The following is a 9,414-nucleotide window of genomic DNA, read 5'->3' on the forward strand; positions in this document are numbered from 1 at the left end:
TCCCTCTGAGATGAAGTCATCATGAAGCTCTACTCCCTCTGAGATGATGTCATCATGAAGCTCTACTCCCTCTGAGATGAAGTCATCTTGAAGCTCTACTCCCTCTGAGATGAAGTCATCATGAAGCTCTACTCCCTCTGAGATGATGTCATCATGAAGCTCTACTCCCTCTGAGATGATGTCATCATGAAGCTCTACTCCCTCTGAGATGAAGTCATCATGAAGCTCTACTCCCTCTGAGATGATGTCATCATGAAGCTCTACTCCCTCTGAGATGAAGTCATCTTGAAGCTCTACTCCCTCTGAGATGAAGTCATCATGAAGCTCTACTCCCTCTGAGATGATGTCATCATGAAGCTCTACTCCCTCTGAGATGAAGTCATCATGAAGCTCTACTCCCTCTGAGATGATGTCATCATGGAGGAGCAGCTGAAGCTCTACTCCCTCTGAGATGATGTCATCACGGTTACCGCGGCAACGCCAACTCACAAAAACACAAACTCGGATGTAGAAAATGTTGATTTATATTTTAAAGATGTTTTATTTTTCTGTCTTTGAGTTCAGACACATTTACTGCATTAATATCTCATTTAATTAATAATTATTATTTATTTTAATTATTATTATTATTATTATTATTGGTGACACTTTAGATCAAAGATTACAGTCTTATTATTATTATTTATTTATTTATGGGGAAATCAATAAACTGCTTCCTGAATTCAAATATATGAGAAACAGACAGCAGGTCAGAGAATCAATACCTTACACTGATTTAAAAATACTCAGTGTAATTTACTTATTTACATATGACTTATTCCATAACTACAGTAATATTATTATTATAAAATAAGGTGTATAGCAGTTTTGATATTACTTATATATTTTAAAATTATGATTTTTACTTTGGAGTACTTTTTATTATTAAAATAAGCAACATGTAAATATAAAAATGGTGTACTTTTTACTGCACTATATTTATCTGACAGCTTTAGTTTTTATTTTTATGCTATTTCAAGAATAAAGTCAAATTTAGATTTCTAGTATTATATTTTAAAAATAAAGTATTAATACTTCCAGATATCTACCTGTAATCATACTTTGTGTTCTCGAAGCAACTTCTTATTCATAATGATTTTATTCTTTATTTAACGTGACTGTTTACTCGTAATATTACAACTAAAAATTAAGACGTTATTCTCAAAATATTACGATTTTTCTCTCAAACTAAATGTTGAAATATTATAACATTGATCTTGAAAAATGTTGGACTTTATATTTCTAAAATATTACAACTTTGTTCTTAAAATATTTCCTCGAACAATTTATTTTTTTTCTTGGAGAACTAAGATTTTTTTCTCAAAATATTAAGACTCAAAATAAGAATTAAAAAAAATCTTGAAATATTACATTAATCTTGAATAATTTAGGTTTTTTTTAATCTCTAAAATATTAAAACTTTGTTCTCAAAAAAAAAAAAAAATTCCTGGAGAATAACGATATTTATTCTCAAAACATTTTGTCTTTATTCTCACATCGTCTCTAATGTGCCGACGAGTTTTTCTGTTTCATAGAATAATTATAGAAAAAGCTCTTCAGGACTTATAGAGCACCTGTGAGTGCTGCATTCTGGGTAATGTAGTGTTTTCTAACGGTCTTTATTTGGATCATGTTCTCTGAGAGCTGCTGCTTCTGTGTGTTATTTTTTATTTAGTGTTTTTTTTCATGACAATAAAAATATATAAATATAAATCCTTTTGACTGCAGATTGTGATGATATTATAATAAATAAAATATTATAATGTAAAGAAGAAGAAGAGGATATATATGGGGTTTGAGTTATAACTCCACTGACAGGTGAGTATTTTATCTCCATGGCAACCGTTAAATCAAAGCGCTTTCTGTTGCTCCTGTTATAATAATAATAATAATTATTATTATTATATTATTATTTTTATTATAATAATAATAACAATAATTATTGTTATTATTATTATATTATTAATTTTATTATAATAACAATAATAATAATAATTATAATAATATTTTTTATTATAATAATAATATTATTAATAATAATAGTCGCGACTGCTCTGTTTTTCCCCCACCGCCTAAACCGGATGTGACGTTTTGCGTGTCGTTACCATGACCGCAGACTATCGGAGGCTTGATTGGCTGCTTGACTCTAGACGGCTCCTGATTGGCTGCTGGACTCTAGACGGCTCCTGATTGGCTGCTGGACTCTAGACAGCTCCTGATTGGCTGCTTGACTCTAGACGGCGGCTCCTGATTGGCTGCTGGACTCTAGACGGCTCCTGATTGGCTGCTGGACTCTAGACGGCTCCTGATTGGCTGCTGGACTCTAGACGGCTCCTGATTGGCTGCTGGACTCTAGACGGCTCCTGATTGGATGAAAATAAAATAATTACTTGAATGTTTCTGAGAACATTTAATGAGAGAAATAATCCGTGAAGATGATTCTGTGTTTATTTTAGATTAATAACAGTTAGTTTAAATGTTTCAGAGTTTTATAGTTTAGACCTGAAACTTTATGTTAATGAGCTGAGACCGGTCCGTCCCTCTAAACGGTCCGACGAGAAACAAGAATACACCATTATACTACAGGCTGCTACAGACCAGCAGGACCAGGTCCAGAACAGACCAGCAGGACCAGGACCAGACCAGACCGGCAGGACCAGGACCAGACCAGACCAGCAGCTGGAGTCTCAGCTGCAGCTCCTCGGTGCTTCAGGTACGTCTCACCTGTTCACCTCTAATGAATGAATGAATGAATGTGACTCTCAGGCTCAGAGTGAGCTGGGAGGTTAGAGGTTCACTAAAACAATCTAGTGGGAATATAAACATCACAGAGAGGTCTGATGGAGGTCTGATGGAGGTCTGATGGAGGTCTGATGGTCTGATGGAGGTCTGATGGAGGTCTGATGGAGGTCTGATGGAGGTCTGATGGTCTGATGGAGGTCTGATGGAGGTCTGATGGAGGTCTGATGGTCTGATGGAGGTCTGATGGAGGTCTGATGGAGGTCTGATGGATGTCTGATGGAGGTCTGATGGTCTGATGGAGGTCTGATGGAGGTCTGATTGAGGTCTGATGGAGGTCTGATGGTCTGATGGAGGTCTGATAGAGGTGTGATAGAGGTCTGATGGAGGTCTGATGGAGGTCTGATGGTCTGATGGAGGTGTGATGGAGGTCTGATGGAGGTCTGATGGTCTGATGGAGGTCTGATAGAGGTGTGATAGAGGTCTGATGGAGGTCTGATGGTCTGATGGAGGTCTTATGGAGGTCTGATGGAGGTGTGATAGAGGTCTGATTGAGGTCTGATGGTCTGATGGAGGTCTGATGGAGGTCTGATGGAGGTCTGATGGTCTGATGGAGGTGTGATGGAGGTCTGATGGAGGTCTGATGGTCTGATAGAGGTGTGATAGAGGTCTGATGGAGGTTTGATGGTCTGATGGAGGTCTGATGGAGGTCTGATGGTCTGATTGAGGTCTGATGGAGGTCTGATGGTCTGATGGAGGTGTGATGGAGGTCTGATGGAGGTCTGATGGTCTGATGGAGGTCTGATAGAGGTGTGATAGAGGTCTGATGGAGGTCTGATGGTCTGATGGAGGTCTGATGGAGGTCTGATGGAGGTGTGATAGAGGTCTGATGGAGGTCTGATGGTCTGATGGAGGTCTGATGGAGGTCTGATGGTCTGATGGAGGTCTGATGGAGGTGTGATAGAGGTCTGATGGAGGTCTGATGGTCTGATGGAGGTCTGATAGAGGTGTGATAGAGGTCTGATGGAGGTCTGATGGTCTGATGGAGGTCTGATGGAGGTCTGATGGAGGTCTGATGGAGGTGTGATAGAGGTCTGATGGAGGTCTGATGGTCTGATGGAGGTCTGATAGAGGTCTGATTGAGGTCTGATGGTCTGATGGAGGTGTGATGGAGGTCTGATGGTCTGATGGATGTCTGATGGAGGTCTGATGGAGGTCTGATGGTCTGATGGAGGTCTGATGGAGGTCTGATGGTCTGATGGAGGTGTGATGGAGGTCTGATGGTCTGATGGAGGTGTGATAGAGGTCTGATGGAGGTCTGATGGTCTGATGGAGGTCTGATGGTCTGATGGAGGTCTGATGGAGGTCTGATGGAGGTGTGATAGAGGTCTGATGGAGGTCTGATGGAGGTCTGATAGAGGTCTGATTGAGGTCTGATGGTCTGATGGAGGTGTGATGGAGGTCTGATGGTCTGATGGATGTCTGATGGAGGTCTGATGGTCTGATGGAGGTCTGATGGTCTGATGGATGTCTGATGGAGGTGTGATGGAGGTCTGATGGATGTCTGATGGAGGTGTGATGGAGGTCTAATGGAGGTCTGATGGTCTGATGGAGGTCTGATGGAGGTGTGATGGAGGTCTGATGGAGGTCTGATGGTCTGATCGAGGTCTGATGGAGGTGTGATGGAGGTCTGATGGATGTCTGATGGAGGTGTGATGGAGGTCTGATGGTCTGATGGATGTCTGATGGAGGTGTGATGGAGGTCTGATGGAGGTCTGATGGTCTGATGGATGTCTGATGGAGGTGTGATGGAGGTCTGATTGAGGTCTGATGGTCTGATGGAGGTCTGATGGAGGTGTGATGGAGGTCTGATGGATGTCTGATGGAGGTGTGATGGAGGTCTGATTGAGGTCTGATGGTCTGATGGAGGTCTGATGGAGGTGTAATGGAGGTCTGATCGAGGTCTGATGGAGGTGTGATGGAGGTATGATGGAGGTGTGATGGAGGTCTGATGGTCTGATGGAGGTCTGATGGTCTGATGGAGGTGTGATAGAGGTCTGATGGAGGTCTGATGGTCTGATGGAGGTGTGATAGAGGTCTGATGGAGGTCTGATGGTGTGATGGAGGTGTGATGGAGGTCTGATGGTCTGATGGAGGTCTGATGGAGGTATGATGGAGGTCTGATGGAGGTCTGATGGAGGTGTGATGGAGGTCTGATGGAGGTGTGATGGAGGTCTGATGGTCTGATGGAGGTCTGATGGTCTGATGGAGGTGTGATAGAGGTCTGATGGAGGTCTGATGGTCTGATGGAGGTGTGATAGAGGTCTGATTGAGGTCTGATGGTCTGATGGAGGTGTGATAGAGGTCTGATGGAGGTCTGATAGAGGTCTGATGGAGGTGTGATAGAGGTGTGATAGAGGTCTGATGGAGGTCTGATGGTCTGATGGAGGTCTGATGGAGGTCTGATGGAGGTGTGATAGAGGTCTGATGGTCTGATGGAGGTCTGATAGAGGTGTGATAGAGGTCTGATGGAGGTCTGATGGTCTAATGGAGGTCTGATAGAGGTCTGATTGAGGTCTGATGGTCTGATGGAGGTGTGATAGAGGTCTGATGGAGGTGTGATGGAGGTCTGATGGTCTGATGGAGGTGTGATGGAGGTCTGATGGTCTGATGGAGGTCTGATGGAGGTCTGATGGAGGTGTGATGGAGGTCTGATGGTCTGATGGAGGTGTGATAGAGGTCTGATGGAGGTGTGATGGAGGTCTGATGGTCTGATGGAGGTGTGATGGAGGTCTGATGGTCTGATGGAGGTCTGATGGAGGTCTGATGGAGGTCTGATGGAGGTGTGATGGAGGTCTGATGGTCTGATGGAGGTCTGATGGAGGTATGATGGTCTGATGGAGGTGTGATGGAGGTCTGATGGAGGTCTGATGAAGGTCTGATGGTCTGATGGAGGTGTGATGGAGGTCTGATGGTCTGATGGAGGTCTGATGGTCTGATGGAGGTATGATGGTCTGATGGAGGTGTGATGGAGGTCTGATGGAGGTCTGATGGAGGTCTGATGGTCTGATGGAGGTCTGATGGTCTGATGGAGGTCTGATGGTCTGATGGATGTCTGATGGAGGTCTGATGGAGGTCTGATGGTCTGATGGAGGTGTGATAGAGGTCTGATGGAGGTCTGATGGTCTGATGGAGGTGTGATAGAGGTCTGATGGAGGTCTGATGGTCTGATGGAGGTCTGATGGTCTGATGGATGTCTGATGGAGGTCTGATGGAGGTCTGATGGTCTGATGGATGTCTGATGGAGGTGTGATGGAGGTCTGATGGAGGTCTGATGGATGTCTGATGGAGGTGTGATGGAGGTCTGATGGAGGTCTGATGGAGGTCTGATGGTCTGATGGATGTCTGATGGAGGTGTGATGGAGGTCTGATGGTCTGATGGAGGTCTGATGGAGGTGTGATGGTCTGATGGAGGTCTGATGGAGGTATGATGGTCTGATGGAGGTCTGATGGAGGTATGATGGTCTGATGGAGGTCTGATGGAGGTCTGATGGAGGTCTGATGGTCTGATGGAGGTCTGATGGTCTGATGGAGGTATGATGGTCTGATGGAGGTGTGATGGAGGTCTGATGGAGGTCTGATGGTCTGATGGAGGTCTGATGGTCTGATGGAGGTCTGATGGAGGTCTGATGGTCTGATGGAGGTGTGATGGAGGTGTGATGGAGGTCTGATGGAGGTCTGATGGTCTGATGGAGGTCTGATAAAGGTCTGATGGAGGTCTGATGGTCTGATGGAGGTCTGATGAAGGTCTGATGGAGGTCTGATGGTCTGATGGAGGTCTGATGGAGGTCCGATGGAGGGAGAATCTTCTGGAATATGTTGTGATGTGAATCCAGAACCACTCTGACTCCAAAAAAACATGAATTAATGAATTATTTAAAATAAATAGTGAAAGTGTATCAGAGTTTAGAAGATGATGGTAGAAGTATCTGATGGTCTTATAGAGGTGTGATGGAGGTGTGGTGGAGGTCCGATGGGGGTCTGATGAAGTATCTGATGGTCCTCTTCAGGCTCTCTTACGTCTCATCAGTTGTTAGGTTGATATCATTTGTTCCACAGATTTGGTGCTAAATGGAACCATTTGTTACCACTAGAGAATTGATCAAAATGATCAATAATCCTCCAGAATCCCACATTAAGACATCAAGACCTCGAGGAGCACCAGAGAAGAAGACATGCTGTGATTTGGGATCAACTACAGTGATGTCGTCGGGATCTCAGCGGGTTTCTTCATCATGAAAAAACAACAACAAACCATCCAGACAGATTTATGAATTATCAGAAATTGAGCCCCCAGAGCATCAAAACGCTTTACGGTTAAACAGAACCGTACACTGTTATTATTATTATTATTACACAGCTGAATAAAGCTCCAACGTTCATGAATATAGATGACTAGATGTTGAGGTTAGATGTACGGAGGTTCATTTAACAGTTTGATCTCTAAAACTGTATTTTTGATCGTATTGTGAACCGCTGCAGTCGATGGAAATCAGCATGTTTAAACACTTATGGAGCAATAAATCTTTATTAAATACATACCTGACATCTCTCTGTTGTCTAGATGAAGAAGGTAGAGGTTTTATTATCAGTATATATATATATTATATATTATATACTGTATACTGTAGTTATTCCCTGGTGGACGGTGGACGGTGGACGGTGACAGCGTGCAGGTCAGAGGTCGTCCAGCAGAGGGAGACAGCAGCTCACAGACGGAGTAAAGTCAGAGTAGAAACTGTGTCTATTTTCTCTTCACATCCGTTTACAGTGAACCTGCTGACACCTCATTTACAGGGACTTAGTATTCTGCTCCTGGAACTGTATTAAATAAAACACCAGTTGTTGGGAAATACAGGAACATAATTATTAAAGTTCTGCTTTAGTTTAGGTTTCACAAATAACCAAATCCTTCATCTTCTGGCTCATCATCATCATCATCATCCATCATCCATCATCCATCATCCATCATCATCAGTTTATTCTGAGCCACACGGACCTGCTGAGGAAACTGATTCTTTAGAGGAGGAAATTACTTTTTATCTCGTAAAGTTATGACTTTATTATCGTAATATTACGACTTATTTTTCTTGAAATAGTATGACTTTATTCTCATTAAATTACTACTTTATTATCGTATTATGACTTTATTCTCAAAATCTCTGATTTTTTGCCCTCAACGTGGCCCTAATACTCCGTCGTATAAAATAATAATAATAATAATAAAAGTCCCAAGTCAAGACAGCCGAACAAAGTAATTATTTATATTTATATTTATATATTTATATATATATATAAAAAATATATTTATTTATATTTAAATATATATATAAATATATTTATTTATATATATATATATAAATATATTTATTTATATTTATTTATATTTATATATAAATATATATATATATATATATAAATATAAATAAATATATTTATATATATATATATAAATATATTTATTTATATATATATATATATATATATATATAAATATAAATAAATATATTTATATATATATATATATATATAAATATAAATAAATATATTTATATATATATATATAAATATAAATAAATATATTTATATATATAAATATATATATATATAAATAAATATATTTATATATATATATATAAATATATTTATTTATATTTATATATATATATATATATATAAATATATTTATTTATATTTATATATATATATATATATATATATATATATAAATAAATATATTTATATATATATATATATATAAATATAAATAAATATATTTATATATATATATATAAATATAAATAAATATATTTATATATATAAATATATATTGGGGTAATTTGGCAGTAATTCCAAAGAAATTTCAAACAGGTTACTTATACTTATATTAAACTAATTTTCACCTAATTACTATGAAACATGTGGAGCTGTAAAATGAAGTTACCGACAAGTTTCTGAAACACAACGACTGAAACCAGAAACTGTGCGTGCGTGCGTGCGTGCGTGCGTGCGTGCGTGCGTGCGTGCGTGTGTGTGTGCAGCTGTTGCTCTTCTTGTCTTTCTCTTTGAACTTTGGCCGTTCAGATCAAACAACAACAGCTGCTGCCGCGCTGCCACTGAGCAGGAAGTAGAACCATCATCCCGTCTCTATGAGCTGGTCTCACTGTAGAGCTTCAACATGCTGGGGTTCCTAAACAGTGTTGGGGTCCATAAACTGTGTCTCACTGTAAAGCTGAGACTCTGGTGGATCCAATGAGCCCAACTGAAATCATGTGTGATGATGTTAGTCCCCATAGGAGACATTTCATTGACCTCACTGTATAAAATAACCTGTGGTGACCTCTAGGATAATCACAGCCTCATGAAACTTTACAGACACAAACTAGAGACCTAGAGCATTCAGAGGATGGATGGATCAAACTAGAGACCTAGAGCATTCAGAGGATGGATGGATCAAACTAGAGACCTAGAGCATTCAGAGGATGGATGGATCAAACTAGAAACAGGTCCATGGTAAAGAGGGATGGAGTGGAAAAGGTTAAAGGTTTACAGGTGTGTAGGTATAGAGGTGTGTAG

The sequence above is a fragment of the Sebastes fasciatus genome, chromosome 13 (assembly GCF_043250625.1).
Source record: "Sebastes fasciatus isolate fSebFas1 chromosome 13, fSebFas1.pri, whole genome shotgun sequence".
In the NCBI taxonomy this organism is placed as follows: domain Eukaryota; kingdom Metazoa; phylum Chordata; class Actinopteri; order Perciformes; family Sebastidae; genus Sebastes; species Sebastes fasciatus.